We start from the raw sequence: 22,090 nt of genomic DNA on the forward strand, positions 1-22,090 counted from the left end.
TCTCAAAACACTAAAGTAATCGGCGTGTGGATGTATCTGTTGGTTCTCAGACCTTGCTTTCAAAAGAGCCCTGCAATCGGTTCACTGCTCACCTAGAACAAGCATTAACATGGAGAATTGTTGGCACCAACAGGAATCTTATTTTAGTGGAGTGTTTCTGGCTTTGAGTGCAGAGGCCCTCGGCTCAATTCCAAGATGATCCTTCTCAAGGTGATGATACAAATGCATTGTCACCTTTACGTTTAATGTCAGAATCATTTATTTCCAGTTGGTGGTGTAAGAATGTTTGCAACAGTATGGCGATTTTTCCTAGCCATGCATGAATGAACGCATATCACTCGCCTTTAGGTGTTTTTCTAATACATTGATATTTGCATCTTCCTTCCTAGCCTGCATGTTTGACTATCTTACAGGCTGCATGTAATAAGTATCACATCAGGGCCCTTCTTCTACTCAATTCACAACTGTTCTATCACGACATAGATAAGAAAGCTGCATCTGCTTTTGTTGTGTAGTGGTAATCAGGTTTACCTGACGTGTGAAAGCCCCACGCTTTGAAAGTACACAGTAACAAAGAAACCGATGACTTTTATAAAAAGGTGTCATGTGTGTCTCTTACTTTGCACAAAAAGTGCCAGAGATGACTTCATTTGCAGTCACTTGAAAAGTAGGGATTCTCCAATAAATGGTAAATGGTTGAAACAAATCTGAAGAAATGCATGACATACCTGTGTGTGTGTGTGTACGCATGTATGTATATATAGGGAGAGAGAGAGCGTCAATATAAACAGACTTTATTTCAATCAAGCTGTCTTTTCTATCCTTCAGGAGCAGAATGTTCTGATCATCAGCGCTCCAGAATGTAGTGTTTTCTTGGCAAGCATCACATATTGTGATGTGTTAGCTAAAAGTTCCATATCCTAGAGACTGATATATTCCTCTGTACTTGTACCTTGGGGATTCATCAAAACCTGGCATCATAAGCAGCTTTCTACTGCCACAGACTGGACAGCGAAACAATTTAAAATATCCCAGAAAAAGAAAATAAGCATGCTTAATCAGAGCTTTCTGGACAGGAAGGACCTTTGAGCAAGTGAGGAATAAGCACTGCTTTTGTTAATTTGCATAGGCAGAATAGAGACTTCTGGGAAAAGGCCGAAATTACAGTCACAGAAAATGGCTGCATCTATAGAGAACGCTAAGAAGTGTTGGCAGCTTTTCCTCTGACCCTGACCACTTTTACAAGCAATCCTATGATAGTCAGCAGGACCCACCCTAAAAAGGAAGGGGCATCCACTTGGACCCTTTCCACCTTTTCTAAATCTCGCCTGATCGAGCACTGATTGAGCAGATAAGCACATGTCATTCTCATTTCAGAAAGGTATTGGTTAGCTTGCTGCTAGCAGCTCAGTTATGTTATGATGTTAGAGGCTATGCAAGGAATGCTTTAGTCCAGCGATATGCAGTTTTTATTGCGCCTTGCCTTCACCAGGAAGATCTTTAGCTTGAATCTGTGGCCTAGGTATTCACCTTGGTATTTCTTTTGGCACAAAGTGAAGGAGTATTTGAGAGCAAATGCACAATGTGTTTCTTATGTTATTATGAACAACTTGTTACTCTTTCTCATTAAGCTTCAGCCACTGCAGAAATATATAAATAAGGGCTGACTTCCTGTAAGACGTGTCCAAAGCTGGGACGGAATAAAAGGAGACACTTGTAAATGATAGTGCTATCGTTTGAGAAAGGGTAAGTTGAGACTGACTTTCATGCGTATTCACAGACCAAGCATCATAAAGATACCAGCATGATCTTCATTGCGGGCTTAGAGCCGGTATTAGCTTTTGAGCGGTAAGAGGATTTTGAGGGCTCGTTGGTCTAGGGGTATGATTCTCGCTTTGGGTGCGAGAGGTCCCGGGTTCAAATCCCGGACGAGCCCTTTTCTTGGTACTCTTTTCAAGTTGTTTTGAAGTTTGCGTTTCAAAACCAACATCAATTTTTTCTTTGCAGTAGTGGATAATTCTTTGCTAGAGTCTCATGCTTCAGCCCTGCCCAATCTGAGCTAATACCAAACATCTGGTCTTGCATGGCATGTACGAGCGTTCAGCTAGGGATGTCGGGCAGGTTGCATGAAAGAAATCTAAAGCCAGAGGCCCATGGAATAGCCAGTTCGGAGCAGTTTCATTACAGAAAAATCAAGTGTAGGTATCTGTTTCTGTAGTGTAGTGGTTATCACGTTCGCCTCACACGCGAAAGGTCCCCGGTTCGAAACCGGGCAGAAACAGTTGTTATATTGTGTTGGCTACAATGTTGATAGGTGCCGTTTTGCCATGGAATTGTCCAAGCCCTGAAGATTATTTCATGCAATCTCGTTCCAAGAAAGGGAATTCTCTCAAAACACTAAAGTAATCGGCGTGTGGATGTATCTGTTGGTTCTCAGACCTTGCTTTCAAAAGAGCCCTGCAATCGGTTCACTGCTCACCTAGAACAAGCATTAACATGGAGAATTGTTGGCACCAACAGGAATCTTATTTTAGTGGAGTGTTTCTGGCTTTGAGTGCAGAGGCCCTCGGCTCAATTCCAAGATGATCCTTCTCAAGGTGATGATACAAATGCATTGTCACCTTTACGTTTAATGTCAGAATCATTTATTTCCAGTTGGTGGTGTAAGAATGTTTGCAACAGTATGGCGATTTTTCCTAGCCATGCATGAATGAAAGCATATCACTCGCCTTTAGGTGTTTTTCTAATACATTGATATTTGCATCTTCCTTCCTAGCCTGCATGTTTGACTATCTTACAGGCTGCATGTAATAAGTATCACATCAGGGCCCTTCTTCTACTCAATTCACAACTGTTCTATCACGACATAGATAAGAAAGCTGCATCTGCTTTTGTTGTGTAGTGGTAATCAGGTTTACCTGACGTGTGAAAGCCCCATGCTTTGAAAGTACACAGTAACAAAGAAACCGATGACTTTTATAAAAAGGTGTCATGTGTGTCTCTTACTTTGCTCAAAAAGTGCCAGAGATGACTTCATTTGCAGTCACTTGAAAAGTAGGGATTCTCCAATAAATGGTAAATGGTTGAAACAAATCTGAAGAAATGCATGACATACCTGTGTGTGTGTGTGTATGCATGTATGTATATATAGGGAGAGAGAGAGCGTCAATATAAACAGACTTTATTTCAATCAAGCTGTCTTTTCTATCCTTCAGGAGCAGAATGTTCTGATCATCAGCGCTCCAGAATGTAGTGTTTTCTTGGCAAGCATCACATATTGTGATGTGTTAGCTAAAAGTTCCATATCCTAGAGACAGATATATTCCTCTGTACTTGTACCTTGGGGATTCATCAAAACCTGGCATCATAAGCAGCTTTCTACTGCCACAGACTGGACAGCGAAACAATTTAAAATATCCCAGAAAAAGAAAATAAGCATGCTTAATCAGAGCTTTCTGGACAGGAAGGACATTTGAGCAAGTGAGGAATAAGCACTGCTTTTGTTAATTTGCATAGGCAGAATAGAGACTTCTGGGAAAAGGCCGAAATTACAGTCACAGAAAATGGCTGCATCTATAGAGAACGCTAAGAAGTGTTGGCAGCTTTTCCTCTGACCCTGACCACTTTTACAAGCAATCCTATGATAGTCAGCAGGACCCACCCTAAAAAGGAAGGGGCATCCACTTGGACCCTTTCCACCTTTTCTAAATCTCGCCTGATTGAGCACTGATTGAGCAGATAAGCACATGTCATTCTCATTTCAGAAAGGTATTGGTTAGCTTGCTGCTAGCAGCTCAGTTATGTTATGATGTTAGAGGCTATGCAAGGAATGCTTTAGTCCAGCGATATGCAGTTTTTATTGCGCCTTGCATTCAGCAGGAAGATCTTTAGCTTGAATCTGTGGCCTAGGTATTCACCTTGGTATTTCTTTTGGCACAAAGTGAAGGAGTATTTGAGAGAAAATGCACAATGTGTTTCTTATGTTGTTATGAACAACTTGTTACTCTTTCTCATTAAGCTTCAGCCACTGAAGAAATATATAAATAAGGGCTGACTTCCTGTAAGACGTGTCCAAAGCTGGGACGGAATAAAAGGAGACACTTGTAAATGATAGTGCTATCGTTTGAGAAAGGGTAAGTTGAGACTGACTTTCATGCGTATTCACAGACCAAGCATCATAAAGATTCCAGCATGATCTTCATTGCGGGCTTAGAGCCGGTATTAGCTTTTGAGAGGTAAGAGGATTTTGAGGGCTCGTTGGTCTAGGGGTATGATTCTCGCTTTGGGTGCGAGAGGTCCCGGGTTCAAATCCCGGACGAGCCCTTTTCTTGGTACTCTTTCAAGTTGTTTTGAAGTTTGCGTTTCAAAACCAACATCAATTTTTTCTTTGCAGTAGTGGATAATTCTTTGCTAGAGTCTCATGCTTCAGCCCTGCCCAGTCTGAGCTAATACCAAACATCTGGTCTTGCATGGCATGTACGAGCGTTCAGCTAGGGATGTCGGGCAGGTTGCATGAAAGAAATCTAAAGCCAGAGGCCCATGGAATAGCCAGTTCGGAGCAGTTTCATTACAGAAAAATCAACTGTAGGTATCTGTTTCTGTAGTGTAGTGGTTATCACGTTTGCCTCACACGCGAAAGGTCCCCGGTTCGAAACCGGGCAGAAACAGTTGTTATATTGTGTTGGCTACAATGTTGATAGGTGCCGTTTTGCCATGGAATTGTCCAAGCCCTGAAGATTATTTCATGCAATCTCGTTCCAAGAAAGGGAATTCTTTCAAAACACTAAAGTAATCGGCGTGTGGATGTATCTGTTGGTTCTCAGACCTTGCTTTCAAAAGAGCCCTGCAATCGGTTCACTGCTCACCTAGAACAAGCATTAACATGGAGAATTGTTGGCACCAACAGGAATCTTATTTTAGTGGAGTGTTTCTGGCTTTGAGTGCAGAGGCCCTCGGCTCAATTCCAAGATGATCCTTCTCAAGGTGATGATACAAATGCATTGTCACCTTTACGTTTAATGTCAGAATCATTTATTTCCAGTTGGTGGTGTAAGAATGTTTGCAACAGTATGGCGATTTTTCCTAGCCATGCATGAATGAAAGCATATCACTCGCCTTTAGGTGTTTTTCTAATACATTGATATTTGCATCTTCCTTCCTAGCCTGCATGTTTGACTATCTTACAGGCTGCATGTAATAAGTATCACATCAGGGCCCTTCTTCTACTCAATTCACAACTGTTCTATCACGACATAGATAAGAAAGCTGCATCTGCTTTTGTTGTGTAGTGGTAATCAGGTTTACCTGACGTGTGAAAGCCCCATGCTTTGAAAGTACACAGTAACAAAGAAACCGATGACTTTTATAAAAAGGTGTCATGTGTGTCTCTTACTTTGCACAAAAAGTGCCAGAGATGACTTCATTTGCAGTCACTTGAAAAGTAGGGATTCTCCAATAAATGGTAAATGGTTGAAACAAATCTGAAGAAATGCATGACATACCTGTGTGTGTGTGTGTACGCATGTATGTATATATAGGGAGAGAGAGAGCGTCAATATAAACAGACTTTATTTCAATCAAGCTGTCTTTTCTATCCTTCAGGAGCAGAATGTTCTGATCATCAGCGCTCCAGAATGTAGTGTTTTCTTGGCAAGCATCACATATTGTGATGTGTTAGCTAAAAGTTCCATATCCTAGAGACTGATATATTCCTCTGTACTTGTACCTTGGGGATTCATCAAAACCTGGCATCATAAGCAGCTTTCTACTGCCACAGACTGGACAGCGAAACAATTTAAAATATCCCAGAAAAAGAAAATAAGCATGCTTAATCAGAGCTTTCTGGACAGGAAGGACCTTTGAGCAAGTGAGGAATAAGCACTGCTTTTGTTAATTTGCATAGGCAGAATAGAGACTTCTGGGAAAAGGCCGAAATTACAGTCACAGAAAATGGCTGCATCTATAGAGAACGCTAAGAAGTGTTGGCAGCTTTTCCTCTGACCCTGACCACTTTTACAAGCAATCCTATGATAGTCAGCAGGACCCACCCTAAAAAGGAAGGGGCATCCACTTGGACCCTTTCCACCTTTTCTAAATCTCGCCTGATTGAGCACTGATTGAGCACTGATTGAGCAGATAAGCACATGTCATTCTCATTTCAGAAAGGTATTGGTTAGCTTGCTGCTAGCAGCTCAGTTATGTTATGATGTTAGAGGCTATGCAAGGAATGCTTTAGTCCAGCGATATGCAGTTTTTATTGCGCCTTGCATTCAGCAGGAAGATCTTTAGCTTGAATCTGTGGCCTAGGTATTCACCTTGGTATTTCTTTTGGCACAAAGTGAAGGAGTATTTGAGAGAAAATGCACAATGTGTTTCTTATGTTGTTATGAACAACTTGTTACTCTTTCTCATTAAGCTTCAGCCACTGCAGAAATATATAAATAAGGGCTGACTTCCTGTAAGACGTGTCCAAAGCTGGGACGGAATAAAAGGAGACACTTGTAAATGATAGTGCTATCGTTTGAGAAAGGGTAAGTTGAGACTGACTTTCATGCGTATTCACAGACCAAGCATCATAAAGATACCAGCATGATCTTCATTGCGGGCTTAGAGCCGGTATTAGCTTTTGAGAGGTAAGAGGATTTTGAGGGCTCGTTGGTCTAGGGGTATGATTCTCGCTTTGGGTGCGAGAGGTCCCGGGTTCAAATCCCGGACGAGCCCTTTTCTTGGTACTCTTTTCAAGTTGTTTTGAAGTTTGCGTTTCAAAACCAACATCAATTTTTTCTTTGCAGTAGTGGATAATTCTTTGCTAGAGTCTCATGCTTCAGCCCTGCCCAGTCTGAGCTAATACCAAACATCTGGTCTTGCATGGCATGTACGAGCGTTCAGCTAGGGATGTCGGGCAGGTTGCATGAAAGAAATCTAAAGCCAGAGGCCCATGGAATAGCCAGTTCGGAGCAGTTTCATTACAGAAAAATCAACTGTAGGTATCTGTTTCTGTAGTGTAGTGGTTATCACGTTTGCCTCACACGCGAAAGGTCCCCGGTTTGAAACCGGGCAGAAACAGTTGTTATATTGTGTTGGCTACAATGTTGATAGGTGCCGTTTTGCCATGGAATTGTCCAAGCCCTGAAGATTATTTCATGCAATCTCGTTCCAAGAAAGGGAATTCTCTCAAAACACTAAAGTAATCGGCGTGTGGATGTATCTGTTGGTTCTCAGACCTTGCTTTCAAAAGAGCCCTGCAATCGGTTCACTGCTCACCTAGAACAAGCATTAACATGGAGAATTGTTGGCACCAACAGGAATCTTATTTTAGTGGAGTGTTTCTGGCTTTGAGTGCAGAGGCCCTCGGCTCAATTCCAAGATGATCCTTCTCAAGGTGATGATACAAATGCATTGTCACCTTTACGTTTAATGTCAGAATCATTTATTTCCAGTTGGTGGTGTAAGAATGTTTGCAACAGTATGGCGATTTTTCCTAGCCATGCATGAATGAACGCATATCACTCGCCTTTAGGTGTTTTTCTAATACATTGATATTTGCATCTTCCTTCCTAGCCTGCATGTTTGACTATCTTACAGGCTGCATGTAATAAGTATCACATCAGGGCCCTTCTTCTACTCAATTCACAACTGTTCTATCACGACATAGATAAGAAAGCTGCATCTGCTTTTGTTGTGTAGTGGTAATCAGGTTTACCTGACGTGTGAAAGCCCCATGCTTTGAAAGTACACAGTAACAAAGAAACCGATGACTTTTATAAAAAGGTGTCATGTGTGTCTCTTACTTTGCACAAAAAGTGCCAGAGATGACTTCATTTGCAGTCACTTGAAAAGTAGGGATTCTCCAATAAATGGTAAATGGTTGAAACAAATCTGAAGAAATGCATGACATACCTGTGTGTGTGTGTGTACGCATGTATGTATATATAGGGAGAGAGAGAGCGTCAATATAAACAGACTTTATTTCAATCAAGCTGTCTTTTCTATCCTTCAGGAGCAGAATGTTCTGATCATCAGCGCTCCAGAATGTAGTGTTTTCTTGGCAAGCATCACATATTGTGATGTGTTAGCTAAAAGTTCCATATCCTAGAGACTGATATATTCCTCTGTACTTGTACCTTGGGGATTCATCAAAACCTGGCATCATAAGCAGCTTTCTACTGCCACAGACTGGACAGCGAAACAATTTAAAATATCCCAGAAAAAGAAAATAAGCATGCTTAATCAGAGCTTTCTGGACAGGAAGGACATTTGAGCAAGTGAGGAATAAGCACTGCTTTTGTTAATTTGCATAGGCAGAATAGAGACTTCTGGGAAAAGGCCGAAATTACAGTCACAGAAAATGGCTGCATCTATAGAGAACGCTAAGAAGTGTTGGCAGCTTTTCCTCTGACCCTGGCCACTTTTACAAGCAATCCTATGATAGTCAGCAGGACCCACCCTAAAAAGGAAGGGGCATCCACTTGGACCCTTTCCACCTTTTCTAAATCTCGCCTGATCGAGCCTGATTGAGCACTGATTGAGCAGATAAGCACATGTCATTCTCATTTCAGAAAGGTATTGGTTAGCTTGCTGCTAGCAGCTCAGTTATGTTATGATGTTAGAGGCTATGCAAGGAATGCTTTAGTCCAGCGATATGCAGTTTTTATTGCGCCTTGCATTCAGCAGGAAGATCTTTAGCTTGAATCTGTGGCCTAGGTATTCACCTTGGTATTTCTTTTGGCACAAAGTGAAGGAGTATTTGAGAGAAAATGCACAATGTGTTTCTTATGCTGTTATGAACAACTTGTTACTCTTTCTCATTAAGCTTCAGCCACTGCAGAAATATATAAATAAGGGCTGACTTCCTGTAAGACGTGTCCAAAGCTGGGACGGAATAAAAGGAGACACTTGTAAATGATAGTGCTATCGTTTGAGAAAGGGTAAGTTGAGACTGACTTTCATGCGTATTCACAGACCAAGCATCATAAAGATACCAGCATGATCTTCATTGCGGGCTTAGAGCCGTTATTAGCTTTTGAGAGGTAAGAGGATTTTGAGGGCTCGTTGGTCTAGGGGTATGATTCTCACTTTGGGTGCGAGAGGTCCCGGGTTCAAATCCCGGACGAGCCCTTTTCTTGGTACTCTTTTCAAGTTGTTTTGAAGTTTGCGTTTCAAAACCAACATCAATTTTTTCTTTGCAGTAGTGGATAATTCTTTGCTAGAGTCTCATGCTTCAGCCCTGCCCAGTCTGAGCTAATACCAAACATCTGGTCTTGCATGGCATGTACGAGCGTTCAGCTAGGGATGTCGGGCAGGTTGCATGAAAGAAATCTAAAGCCAGAGGCCCATGGAATAGCCAGTTCGGAGCAGTTTCATTACAGAAAAATCAACTGTAGGTATCTGTTTCTGTAGTGTAGTGGTTATCACGTTCGCCTCACACGCGAAAGGTCCCCGGTTCGAAACCGGGCAGAAACAGTTGTTATATTGTGTTGGCTACAATGTTGATAGGTGCCGTTTTGCCATGGAATTGACCAAGCCCTGAAGATTATTTCATGCAATCTCGTTCCAAGAAAGGGAATTCTCTCAAAACACTAAAGTAATCAGCGTGTGGATGTATCTGTTGGTTCTCAGACCTTGCTTTCAAAAGAGCCCTGCAATCGGTTCACTGCTCACCTAGAACAAGCATTAACATGGAGAATTGTTGGCACCAACAGGAATCTTATTTTAGTGGAGTGTTTCTGGCTTTGAGTGCAGAGGCCCTCGGCTCAATTCCAAGATGATCCTTCTCAAGGTGATGATACAAATGCATTGTCACCTTTACGTTTAATGTCAGAATCATTTATTTCCAGTTGGTGGTGTAAGAATGTTTGCAACAGTATGGCGATTTTTCCTAGCCATGCATGAATGAAAGCATATCACTCGCCTTTAGGTGTTTTTCTAATACATTGATATTTGCATCTTCCTTCCTAGCCTGCATGTTTGACTATCTTACAGGCTGCATGTAATAAGTATCACATCAGGGCCCTTCTTCTACTCAATTCACAACTGTTCTATCACGACATAGATAAGAAAGCTGCATCTGCTTTTGTTGTGTAGTGGTAATCAGGTTTACCTGACGTGTGAAAGCCCCACGCTTTGAAAGTACACAGTAACAAAGAAACCGATGACTTTTATAAAAAGGTGTCATGTGTGTCTCTTACTTTGCACAAAAAGTGCCAGAGATGACTTCATTTGCAGTCACTTGAAAAGTAGGGATTCTCCAATAAATGGTAAATGGTTGAAACAAATCTGAAGAAATGCATGACATACCTGTGTGTGTGTGTGTACGCATGTATGTATATATAGGGAGAGAGAGAGCGTCAATATAAACAGACTTTATTTCAATCAAGCTGTCTTTTCTATCCTTCAGGAGCAGAATGTTCTGATCATCAGCGCTCCAGAATGTAGTGTTTTCTTGGCAAGCATCACATATTGTGATGTGTTAGCTAAAAGTTCCATATCCTAGAGACTGATATATTCCTCTGTACTTGTACCTTGGGGATTCATCAAAACCTGGCATCATAAGCAGCTTTCTACTGCCACAGACTGGACAGCGAAACAATTTAAAATATCCCAGAAAAAGAAAATAAGCATGCTTAATCAGAGCTTTCTGGACAGGAAGGACCTTTGAGCAAGTGAGGAATAAGCACTGCTTTTGTTAATTTGCATAGGCAGAATAGAGACTTCTGGGAAAAGGCCGAAATTACAGTCACAGAAAATGGCTGCATCTATAGAGAACGCTAAGAAGTGTTGGCAGCTTTTCCTCTGACCCTGACCACTTTTACAAGCAATCCTATGATAGTCAGCAGGACCCACCCTAAAAAGGAAGGGGCATCCACTTGGACCCTTTCCACCTTTTCTAAATCTCGCCTGATTGAGCACTGATTGAGCAGATAAGCACATGTCATTCTCATTTCAGAAAGGTATTGGTTAGCTTGCTGCTAGCAGCTCAGTTATGTTATGATGTTAGAGGCTATGCAAGGAATGCTTTAGTCCAGCGATATGCAGTTTTTATTGCGCCTTGCCTTCACCAGGAAGATCTTTAGCTTGAATCTGTGGCCTAGGTATTCACCTTGGTATTTCTTTTGGCACAAAGTGAAGGAGTATTTGAGAGCAAATGCACAATGTGTTTCTTATGTTATTATGAACAACTTGTTACTCTTTCTCATTAAGCTTCAGCCACTGCAGAAATATATAAATAAGGGCTGACTTCCTGTAAGACGTGTCCAAAGCTGGGACGGAATAAAAGGAGACACTTGTAAATGATAGTGCTATCGTTTGAGAAAGGGTAAGTTGAGACTGACTTTCATGCGTATTCACAGACCAAGCATCATAAAGATACCAGCATGATCTTCATTGCGGGCTTAGAGCCGGTATTAGCTTTTGAGCGGTAAGAGGATTTTGAGGGCTCGTTGGTCTAGGGGTATGATTCTCGCTTTGGGTGCGAGAGGTCCCGGGTTCAAATCCCGGACGAGCCCTTTTCTTGGTACTCTTTTCAAGTTGTTTTGAAGTTTGCGTTTCAAAACCAACATCAATTTTTTCTTTGCAGTAGTGGATAATTCTTTGCTAGAGTCTCATGCTTCAGCCCTGCCCAATCTGAGCTAATACCAAACATCTGGTCTTGCATGGCATGTACGAGCGTTCAGCTAGGGATGTCGGGCAGGTTGCATGAAAGAAATCTAAAGCCAGAGGCCCATGGAATAGCCAGTTCGGAGCAGTTTCATTACAGAAAAATCAACTGTAGGTATCTGTTTCTGTAGTGTAGTGGTTATCACGTTCGCCTCACACGCGAAAGGTCCCCGGTTCGAAACCGGGCAGAAACAGTTGTTATATTGTGTTGGCTACAATGTTGATAGGTGCCGTTTTGCCATGGAATTGTCCAAGCCCTGAAGATTATTTCATGCAATCTCGTTCCAAGAAAGGGAATTCTCTCAAAACACTAAAGTAATCGGCGTGTGGATGTATCTGTTGGTTCTCAGACCTTGCTTTCAAAAGAGCCCTGCAATCGGTTCACTGCTCACCTAGAACAAGCATTAACATGGAGAATTGTTGGCACCAACAGGAATCTTATTTTAGTGGAGTGTTTCTGGCTTTGAGTGCAGAGGCCCTCGGCTCAATTCCAAGATGATCCTTCTCAAGGTGATGATACAAATGCATTGTCACCTTTACGTTTAATGTCAGAATCATTTATTTCCAGTTGGTGGTGTAAGAATGTTTGCAACAGTATGGCGATTTTTCCTAGCCATGCATGAATGAAAGCATATCACTCGCCTTTAGGTGTTTTTCTAATACATTGATATTTGCATCTTCCTTCCTAGCCTGCATGTTTGACTATCTTACAGGCTGCATGTAATAAGTATCACATCAGGGCCCTTCTTCTACTCAATTCACAACTGTTCTATCACGACATAGATAAGAAAGCTGCATCTGCTTTTGTTGTGTAGTGGTAATCAGGTTTACCTGACGTGTGAAAGCCCCATGCTTTGAAAGTACACAGTAACAAAGAAACCGATGACTTTTATAAAAAGGTGTCATGTGTGTCTCTTACTTTGCTCAAAAAGTGCCAGAGATGACTTCATTTGCAGTCACTTGAAAAGTAGGGATTCTCCAATAAATGGTAAATGGTTGAAACAAATCTGAAGAAATGCATGACATACCTGTGTGTGTGTGTGTATGCATGTATGTATATATAGGGAGAGAGAGAGCGTCAATATAAACAGACTTTATTTCAATCAAGCTGTCTTTTCTATCCTTCAGGAGCAGAATGTTCTGATCATCAGCGCTCCAGAATGTAGTGTTTTCTTGGCAAGCATCACATATTGTGATGTGTTAGCTAAAAGTTCCATATCCTAGAGACAGATATATTCCTCTGTACTTGTACCTTGGGGATTCATCAAAACCTGGCATCATAAGCAGCTTTCTACTGCCACAGACTGGACAGCGAAACAATTTAAAATATCCCAGAAAAAGAAAATAAGCATGCTTAATCAGAGCTTTCTGGACAGGAAGGACATTTGAGCAAGTGAGGAATAAGCACTGCTTTTGTTAATTTGCATAGGCAGAATAGAGACTTCTGGGAAAAGGCCGAAATTACAGTCACAGAAAATGGCTGCATCTATAGAGAACGCTAAGAAGTGTTGGCAGCTTTTCCTCTGACCCTGACCACTTTTACAAGCAATCCTATGATAGTCAGCAGGACCCACCCTAAAAAGGAAGGGGCATCCACTTGGACCCTTTCCACCTTTTCTAAATCTCGCCTGATTGAGCACTGATTGAGCAGATAAGCACATGTCATTCTCATTTCAGAAAGGTATTGGTTAGCTTGCTGCTAGCAGCTCAGTTATGTTATGATGTTAGAGGCTATGCAAGGAATGCTTTAGTCCAGCGATATGCAGTTTTTATTGCGCCTTGCATTCAGCAGGAAGATCTTTAGCTTGAATCTGTGGCCTAGGTATTCACCTTGGTATTTCTTTTGGCACAAAGTGAAGGAGTATTTGAGAGAAAATGCACAATGTGTTTCTTATGTTGTTATGAACAACTTGTTACTCTTTCTCATTAAGCTTCAGCCACTGCAGAAATATATAAATAAGGGCTGACTTCCTGTAAGACGTGTCCAAAGCTGGGACGGAATAAAAGGAGACACTTGTAAATGATAGTGCTATCGTTTGAGAAAGGGTAAGTTGAGACTGACTTTCATGCGTATTCACAGACCAAGCATCATAAAGATACCAGCATGATCTTCATTGCGGGCTTAGAGCCGGTATTAGCTTTTGAGAGGTAAGAGGATTTTGAGGGCTCGTTGGTCTAGGGGTATGATTCTCGCTTTGGGTGCGAGAGGTCCCGGGTTCAAATCCCGGACGAGCCCTTTTCTTGGTACTCTTTTCAAGTTGTTTTGAAGTTTGCGTTTCAAAACCAACATCAATTTTTTCTTTGCAGTAGTGGATAATTCTTTGCTAGAGTCTCATGCTTCAGCCCTGCCCAGTCTGAGCTAATACCAAACATCTGGTCTTGCATGGCATGTACGAGCGTTCAGCTAGGGATGTCGGGCAGGTTGCATGAAAGAAATCTAAAGCCAGAGGCCCATGGAATAGCCAGTTCGGAGCAGTTTCATTACAGAAAAATCAACTGTAGGTATCTGTTTCTGTAGTGTAGTGGTTATCACGTTCGCCTCACACGCGAAAGGTCCCCGGTTCGAAACCGGGCAGAAACAGTTGTTATATTGTGTTGGCTACAATGTTGATAGGTGCCGTTTTGCCATGGAATTGTCCAAGCCCTGAAGATTATTTCATGCAATCTCGTTCCAAGAAAGGGAATTCTCTCAAAACACTAAAGTAATCGGCGTGTGGATGTATCTGTTGGTTCTCAGACCTTGCTTTCAAAAGAGCCCTGCAATCGGTTCACTGCTCACCTAGAACAAGCATTAACATGGAGAATTGTTGGCACCAACAGGAATCTTATTTTAGTGGAGTGTTTCTGGCTTTGAGTGCAGAGGCCCTCGGCTCAATTCCAAGATGATCCTTCTCAAGGTGATGATACAAATGCATTGTCACCTTTACGTTTAATGTCAGAATCATTTATTTCCAGTTGGTGGTGTAAGAATGTTTGCAACAGTATGGCGATTTTTCCTAGCCATGCATGAATGAAAGCATATCACTCGCCTTTAGGTGTTTTTCTAATACATTGATATTTGCATCTTCCTTCCTAGCCTGCATGTTTGACTATCTTACAGGCTGCATGTAATAAGTATCACATCAGGGCCCTTCTTCTACTCAATTCACAACTGTTCTATCACGACATAGATAAGAAAGCTGCATCTGCTTTTGTTGTGTAGTGGTAATCAGGTTTACCTGACGTGTGAAAGCCCCATGCTTTGAAAGTACACAGTAACAAAGAAACCGATGACTTTTATAAAAAGGTGTCATGTGTGTCTCTTACTTTGCACAAAAAGTGCCAGAGATGACTTCATTTGCAGTCACTTGAAAAGTAGGGATTCTCCAATAAATGGTAAATGGTTGAAACAAATCTGAAGAAATGCATGACATACCTGTGTGTGTGTGTGTGTACGCATGTATGTATATATAGGGAGAGAGAGAGCGTCAATATAAACAGACTTTATTTCAATCAAGCTGTCTTTTCTATCCTTCAGGAGCAGAATGTTCTGATCATCAGCGCTCCAGAATGTAGTGTTTTCTTGGCAAGCATCACATATTGTGATGTGTTAGCTAAAAGTTCCATATCCTAGAGACTGATATATTCCTCTGTACTTGTACCTTGGGAATTCATCAAAACCTGGCATCATAAGCAGCTTTCTACTGCCACAGACTGGACAGCGAAACAATTTAAAATATCCCAGAAAAAGAAAATAAGCATGCTTAATCAGAGCTTTCTGGACAGGAAGGACATTTGAGCAAGTGAGGAATAAGCACTGCTTTTGTTAATTTGCATAGGCAGAATAGAGACTTCTGGGAAAAGGCCGAAATTACAGTCACAGAAAATGGCTGCATCTATAGAGAATGCTAAGAAGTGTTGGCAGCTTTTCCTCTGACCCTGGCCACTTTTACAAGCAATCCTATGATAGTCAGCAGGACCCACCCTAAAAAGGAAGGGGCATCCACTTGGACCCTTTCCACCTTTTCTAAATCTCGCCTGATTGAGCACTGATTGAGCAGATAAGCACATGTCATTCTCATTTCAGAAAGGTATTGGTTAGCTTGCTGCTAGCAGCTCAGTTATGTTATGATGTTAGAGGCTATGCAAGGAATGCTTTAGTCCAGCGATATGCAGTTTTTATTGCGCCTTGCCTTCACCAGGAAGATCTTTAGCTTGAATCTGTGGCCTAGGTATTCACCTTGGTATTTCTTTTGGCACAAAGTGAAGGAGTATTTGAGAGCAAATGCACAATGTGTTTCTTATGTTATTATGAACAACTTGTTACTCTTTCTCATTAAGCTTCAGCCACTGCAGAAATATATAAATAAGGGCTGACTTCCTGTAAGACGTGTCCAAAGCTGGGACGGAATAAAAGGAGACACTTGTAAATGATAGTGCTATCGTTTGAGAAAGGGTAAGTTGAGACTGACTTTCATGCGTATTCACAGACCAAGCATCATAAAGATACCAGCATGATCTTCATTGCGGGCTTAGAGCCGGTATTAGCTTTTGAGCGGTAAGAGGATTTTGAGGGCTCGTTGGTCTAGGGGTATGATTCTCGCTTTGGGTGCGAGAGGTCCCGGGTTCAAATCCCGGACGAGCCCTTTTCTTGGTACTCTTTTCAAGTTGTTTTGAAGTTTGCGTTTCAAAACCAACATCAATTTTTTCTTTGCAGTAGTGGATAATTCTTTGCTAGAGTCTCATGCTTCAGCCCTGCCCAATCTGAGCTAATACCAAACATCTGGTCTTGCATGGCATGTACGAGCGTTCAGCTAGGGATGTCGGGCAGGTTGCATGAAAGAAATCTAAAGCCAGAGGCCCATGGAATAGCCAGTTCGGAGCAGTTTCATTACAGAAAAATCAACTGTAGGTATCTGTTTCTGTAGTGTAGTGGTTATCACGTTCGCCTCACACGCGAAAGGTCCCCGGTTCGAAACCGGGCAGAAACAGTTGTTATATTGTGTTGGCTACAATGTTGATAGGTGCCGTTTTGCCATGGAATTGTCCAAGCCCTGAAGATTATTTCATGCAATCTCGTTCCAAGAAAGGGAATTCTCTCAAAACACTAAAGTAATCGGCGTGTGGATGTATCTGTTGGTTCTCAGACCTTGCTTTCAAAAGAGCCCTGCAATCGGTTCACTGCTCACCTAGAACAAGCATTAACATGGAGAATTGTTGGCACCAACAGGAATCTTATTTTAGTGGAGTGTTTCTGGCTTTGAGTGCAGAGGCCCTCGGCTCAATTCCAAGATGATCCTTCTCAAGGTGATGATACAAATGCATTGTCACCTTTACGTTTAATGTCAGAATCATTTATTTCCAGTTGGTGGTGTAAGAATGTTTGCAACAGTATGGCGATTTTTCCTAGCCATGCATGAATGAAAGCATATCACTCGCCTTTAGGTGTTTTTCTAATACATTGATATTTGCATCTTCCTTCCTAGCCTGCATGTTTGACTATCTTACAGGCTGCATGTAATAAGTATCACATCAGGGCCCTTCTTCTACTCAATTCACAACTGTTCTATCACGACATAGATAAGAAAGCTGCATCTGCTTTTGTTGTGTAGTGGTAATCAGGTTTACCTGACGTGTGAAAGCCCCATGCTTTGAAAGTACACAGTAACAAAGAAACCGATGACTTTTATAAAAAGGTGTCATGTGTGTCTCTTACTTTGCTCAAAAAGTGCCAGAGATGACTTCATTTGCAGTCACTTGAAAAGTAGGGATTCTCCAATAAATGGTAAATGGTTGAAACAAATCTGAAGAAATGCATGACATACCTGTGTGTGTGTGTGTATGCATGTATGTATATATAGGGAGAGAGAGAGCGTCAATATAAACAGACTTTATTTCAATCAAGCTGTCTTTTCTATCCTTCAGGAGCAGAATGTTCTGATCATCAGCGCTCCAGAATGTAGTGTTTTCTTGGCAAGCATCACATATTGTGATGTGTTAGCTAAAAGTTCCATATCCTAGAGACAGATATATTCCTCTGTACTTGTACCTTGGGGATTCATCAAAACCTGGCATCATAAGCAGCTTTCTACTGCCACAGACTGGACAGCGAAACAATTTAAAATATCCCAGAAAAAGAAAATAAGCATGCTTAATCAGAGCTTTCTGGACAGGAAGGACATTTGAGCAAGTGAGGAATAAGCACTGCTTTTGTTAATTTGCATAGGCAGAATAGAGACTTCTGGGAAAAGGCCGAAATTACAGTCACAGAAAATGGCTGCATCTATAGAGAACGCTAAGAAGTGTTGGCAGCTTTTCCTCTGACCCTGACCACTTTTACAAGCAATCCTATGATAGTCAGCAGGACCCACCCTAAAAAGGAAGGGGCATCCACTTGGACCCTTTCCACCTTTTCTAAATCTCGCCTGATTGAGCACTGATTGAGCAGATAAGCACATGTCATTCTCATTTCAGAAAGGTATTGGTTAGCTTGCTGCTAGCAGCTCAGTTATGTTATGATGTTAGAGGCTATGCAAGGAATGCTTTAGTCCAGCGATATGCAGTTTTTATTGCGCCTTGCATTCAGCAGGAAGATCTTTAGCTTGAATCTGTGGCCTAGGTATTCACCTTGGTATTTCTTTTGGCACAAAGTGAAGGAGTATTTGAGAGAAAATGCACAATGTGTTTCTTATGTTGTTATGAACAACTTGTTACTCTTTCTCATTAAGCTTCAGCCACTGCAGAAATATATAAATAAGGGCTGACTTCCTGTAAGACGTGTCCAAAGCTGGGACGGAATAAAAGGAGACACTTGTAAATGATAGTGCTATCGTTTGAGAAAGGGTAAGTTGAGACTGACTTTCATGCGTATTCACAGACCAAGCATCATAAAGATACCAGCATGATCTTCATTGCGGGCTTAGAGCCGGTATTAGCTTTTGAGAGGTAAGAGGATTTTGAGGGCTCGTTGGTCTAGGGGTATGATTCTCGCTTTGGGTGCGAGAGGTCCCGGGTTCAAATCCCGGACGAGCCCTTTTCTTGGTACTCTTTTCAAGTTGTTTTGAAGTTTGCGTTTCAAAACCAACATCAATTTTTTCTTTGCAGTAGTGGATAATTCTTTGCTAGAGTCTCATGCTTCAGCCCTGCCCAGTCTGAGCTAATACCAAACATCTGGTCTTGCATGGCATGTACGAGCGTTCAGCTAGGGATGTCGGGCAGGTTGCATGAAAGAAATCTAAAGCCAGAGGCCCATGGAATAGCCAGTTCGGAGCAGTTTCATTACAGAAAAATCAACTGTAGGTATCTGTTTCTGTAGTGTAGTGGTTATCACGTTCGCCTCACACGCGAAAGGTCCCCGGTTCGAAACCGGGCAGAAACAGTTGTTATATTGTGTTGGCTACAATGTTGATAGGTGCCGTTTTGCCATGGAATTGTCCAATCCCTGAAGATTATTTCATGCAATCTCGTTCCAAGAAAGGGAATTCTCTCAAAACACTAAAGTAATCGGCGTGTGGATGTATCTGTTGGTTCTCAGACCTTGCTTTCAAAAGAGCCCTGCAATCGGTTCACTGCTCACCTAGAACAAGCATTAACATGGAGAATTGTTGGCACCAACAGGAATCTTATTTTAGTGGAGTGTTTCTGGCTTTGAGTGCAGAGGCCCTCGGCTCAATTCCAAGATGATCCTTCTCAAGGTGATGATACAAATGCATTGTCACCTTTACGTTTAATGTCAGAATCATTTATTTCCAGTTGGTGGTGTAAGAATGTTTGCAACAGTATGGCGATTTTTCCTAGCCATGCATGAATGAAAGCATATCACTCGCCTTTAGGTGTTTTTCTAATACATTGATATTTGCATCTTCCTTCCTAGCCTGCATGTTTGACTATCTTACAGGCTGCATGTAATAAGTATCACATCAGGGCCCTTCTTCTACTCAATTCACAACTGTTCTATCACGACATAGATAAGAAAGCTGCATCTGCTTTTGTTGTGTAGTGGTAATCAGGTTTACCTGACGTGTGAAAGCCCCATGTTTTGAAAGTACACAGTAACAAAGAAACCGATGACTTTTATAAAAAGGTGTCATGTGTGTCTCTTACTTTGCACAAAAAGTGCCAGAGATGACTTCATTTGCAGTCACTTGAAAAGTAGGGATTCTCCAATAAATGGTAAATGGTTGAAACAAATCTGAAGAAATGCATGACATACCTGTGTGTGTGTGTGTGTACGCATGTATGTATATATAGGGAGAGAGAGAGCGTCAATATAAACAGACTTTATTTCAATCAAGCTGTCTTTTCTATCCTTCAGGAGCAGAATGTTCTGATCATCAGCGCTCCAGAATGTAGTGTTTTCTTGGCAAGCATCACATATTGTGATGTGTTAGCTAAAAGTTCCATATCCTAGAGACTGATATATTCCTCTGTACTTGTACCTTGGGAATTCATCAAAACCTGGCATCATAAGCAGCTTTCTACTGCCACAGACTGGACAGCGAAACAATTTAAAATATCCCAGAAAAAGAAAATAAGCATGCTTAATCAGAGCTTTCTGGACAGGAAGGACATTTGAGCAAGTGAGGAATAAGCACTGCTTTTGTTAATTTGCATAGGCAGAATAGAGACTTCTGGGAAAAGGCCGAAATTACAGTCACAGAAAATGGCTGCATCTATAGAGAATGCTAAGAAGTGTTGGCAGCTTTTCCTCTGACCCTGGCCACTTTTACAAGCAATCCTATGATAGTCAGCAGGACCCACCCTAAAAAGGAAGGGGCATCCACTTGGACCCTTTCCACCTTTTCTAAATCTCGCCTGATCGAGCCTGATTGAGCACTGATTGAGCAGATAAGCACATGTCATTCTCATTTCAGAAAGGTATTGGTTAGCTTGCTGCTAGCAGCTCAGTTATGTTATGATGTTAGAGGCTATGCAAGGAATGCTTTAGTCCAGCGATATGCAGTTTTTTTTGCGCCTTGCATTCAGCAGGAAGATCTTTAGCTTGAATCTGTGGCCTAGGTATTCACCTTGGTATTTTTTTTGGCACAAAGTGAAGGAGTATTTGAGAGAAAATGCACAATGTGTTTCTTATGTTGTTATGAACAACTTGTTACTCTTTCTCATTAAGCTTCAGCCACTGCAGAAATATATAAATAAGGGCTGACTTCCTGTAAGACGTGTCCAAAGCTGGGACGGAATAAAAGGAGACACTTGTAAATGATAGTGCTATCGTTTGAGAAAGGGTAAGTTGAGACTGACTTTCATGCGTATTCACAGACCAAGCATCATAAAGATACCAGCATGATCTTCATTGCGGGCTTAGAGCCGGTATTAGCTTTTGAGAGGTAAGAGGATTTTGAGGGCTCGTTGGTCTAGGGGTATGATTCTCGCTTTGGGTGCGAGAGGTCCTGGGTTCAAATCCCGGACGAGCCCTTTTCTTGGTACTCTTTTCAAGTTGTTTTGAAGTTTGCGTTTCAAAACCAACATCAATTTTTTCTTTGCAGTAGTGGATAATTCTTTGCTAGAGTCTCATGCTTCAGCCCTGCCCAGTCTGAGCTAATACCAAACATCTGGTCTTGCATGGCATGTACGAGCGTTCAGCTAGGGATGTCGGGCAGGTTGCATGAAAGAAATCTAAAGCCAGAGGCCCATGGAATAGCCAGTTCGGAGCAGTTTCATTACAGAAAAATCAACTGTAGGTATCTGTTTCTGTAGTGTAGTGGTTATCACGTTCGCCTCACACGCGAAAGGTCCCCGGTTCGAAACCGGGCAGAAACAGTTGTTATATTGTGTTGGCTACAATGTTGATAGGTGCCGTTTTGCCATGGAATTGTCCAAGCCCTGAAGATTATTTCATGCAATCTCGTTCCAAGAAAGGGAATTCTCTCAAAACACTAAAGTAATCGGCGTGTGGATGTATCTGTTGGTTCTCAGACCTTGCTTTCAAAAGAGCCCTGCAATCGGTTCACTGCTCACCTAGAACAAGCATTAACATGGAGAATTGTTGGCACCAACAGGAATCTTATTTTAGTGGAGTGTTTCTGGCTTTGAGTGCAGAGGCCCTCGGCTCAATTCCAAGATGATCCTTCTCAAGGTGATGATACAAATGCATTGTCACCTTTACGTTTAATGTCAGAATCATTTATTTCCAGTTGGTGGTGTAAGAATGTTTGCAACAGTATGGCGATTTTTCCTAGCCATGCATGAATGAAAGCATATCACTCGCCTTTAGGTGTTTTTCTAATACATTGATATTTGCATCTTCCTTCTTAGCCTGCATGTTTGACTATCATACAGGCTGCATGTAATAAGTATCACATCAGGGCCCTTCTTCTACTCAATTCACAACTGTTCTATCACGACATAGATAAGAAAGCTGCATCTGCTTTTGTTGTGTAGTGGTAATCAGGTTTACCTGACGTGTGAAAGCCCCATGCTTTGAAAGTACACAGTAACA

General features: G+C 41.7%; 15 non-coding genes across 15 annotated transcripts; all 15 read left to right on the forward strand.

Annotated features, from left to right (window-relative positions):
- Window positions 1-1,864: 1,864 nt before the first annotated feature.
- Window positions 1,865-1,936, forward strand: TRNAP-UGG (transfer RNA proline (anticodon UGG)). The gene has a single exon. It is a non-coding gene; the product is annotated as a tRNA-Pro (tRNA).
- A 272-nt stretch (window positions 1,937-2,208) lies between these two features.
- Window positions 2,209-2,281, forward strand: TRNAV-CAC (transfer RNA valine (anticodon CAC)). Its single transcript has one exon. It is a non-coding gene; the product is annotated as a tRNA-Val (tRNA).
- Window positions 2,282-4,251: 1,970 nt separating this feature from the next.
- On the forward strand, window positions 4,252-4,323 carry TRNAP-UGG (transfer RNA proline (anticodon UGG)). Its single transcript has one exon. It is a non-coding gene; the product is annotated as a tRNA-Pro (tRNA).
- Window positions 4,324-4,594: 271 nt separating this feature from the next.
- TRNAV-CAC (transfer RNA valine (anticodon CAC)) lies at window positions 4,595-4,667 on the forward strand. Its single transcript has one exon. It is a non-coding gene; the product is annotated as a tRNA-Val (tRNA).
- A 1,981-nt stretch (window positions 4,668-6,648) lies between these two features.
- Window positions 6,649-6,720, forward strand: TRNAP-UGG (transfer RNA proline (anticodon UGG)). The gene has a single exon. It is a non-coding gene; the product is annotated as a tRNA-Pro (tRNA).
- A 2,669-nt stretch (window positions 6,721-9,389) lies between these two features.
- Window positions 9,390-9,462, forward strand: TRNAV-CAC (transfer RNA valine (anticodon CAC)). The gene has a single exon. It is a non-coding gene; the product is annotated as a tRNA-Val (tRNA).
- Window positions 9,463-11,432: 1,970 nt separating this feature from the next.
- TRNAP-UGG (transfer RNA proline (anticodon UGG)) lies at window positions 11,433-11,504 on the forward strand. The gene has a single exon. It is a non-coding gene; the product is annotated as a tRNA-Pro (tRNA).
- Window positions 11,505-11,776: 272 nt separating this feature from the next.
- Window positions 11,777-11,849, forward strand: TRNAV-CAC (transfer RNA valine (anticodon CAC)). Its single transcript has one exon. It is a non-coding gene; the product is annotated as a tRNA-Val (tRNA).
- A 1,970-nt stretch (window positions 11,850-13,819) lies between these two features.
- Window positions 13,820-13,891, forward strand: TRNAP-UGG (transfer RNA proline (anticodon UGG)). Its single transcript has one exon. It is a non-coding gene; the product is annotated as a tRNA-Pro (tRNA).
- A 272-nt stretch (window positions 13,892-14,163) lies between these two features.
- TRNAV-CAC (transfer RNA valine (anticodon CAC)) lies at window positions 14,164-14,236 on the forward strand. The gene has a single exon. It is a non-coding gene; the product is annotated as a tRNA-Val (tRNA).
- Window positions 14,237-16,208: 1,972 nt separating this feature from the next.
- Window positions 16,209-16,280, forward strand: TRNAP-UGG (transfer RNA proline (anticodon UGG)). Its single transcript has one exon. It is a non-coding gene; the product is annotated as a tRNA-Pro (tRNA).
- A 272-nt stretch (window positions 16,281-16,552) lies between these two features.
- Window positions 16,553-16,625, forward strand: TRNAV-CAC (transfer RNA valine (anticodon CAC)). The gene has a single exon. It is a non-coding gene; the product is annotated as a tRNA-Val (tRNA).
- A 1,970-nt stretch (window positions 16,626-18,595) lies between these two features.
- On the forward strand, window positions 18,596-18,667 carry TRNAP-UGG (transfer RNA proline (anticodon UGG)). The gene has a single exon. It is a non-coding gene; the product is annotated as a tRNA-Pro (tRNA).
- A 272-nt stretch (window positions 18,668-18,939) lies between these two features.
- Window positions 18,940-19,012, forward strand: TRNAV-CAC (transfer RNA valine (anticodon CAC)). The gene has a single exon. It is a non-coding gene; the product is annotated as a tRNA-Val (tRNA).
- Window positions 19,013-21,338: 2,326 nt separating this feature from the next.
- TRNAV-CAC (transfer RNA valine (anticodon CAC)) lies at window positions 21,339-21,411 on the forward strand. Its single transcript has one exon. It is a non-coding gene; the product is annotated as a tRNA-Val (tRNA).
- Window positions 21,412-22,090: the final 679 nt, after the last annotated feature.

The sequence above is a fragment of the Triturus cristatus genome, chromosome 8 (genome assembly GCF_964204655.1).
Source record: "Triturus cristatus chromosome 8, aTriCri1.1, whole genome shotgun sequence".
Taxonomy (NCBI): domain Eukaryota; kingdom Metazoa; phylum Chordata; class Amphibia; order Caudata; family Salamandridae; genus Triturus; species Triturus cristatus.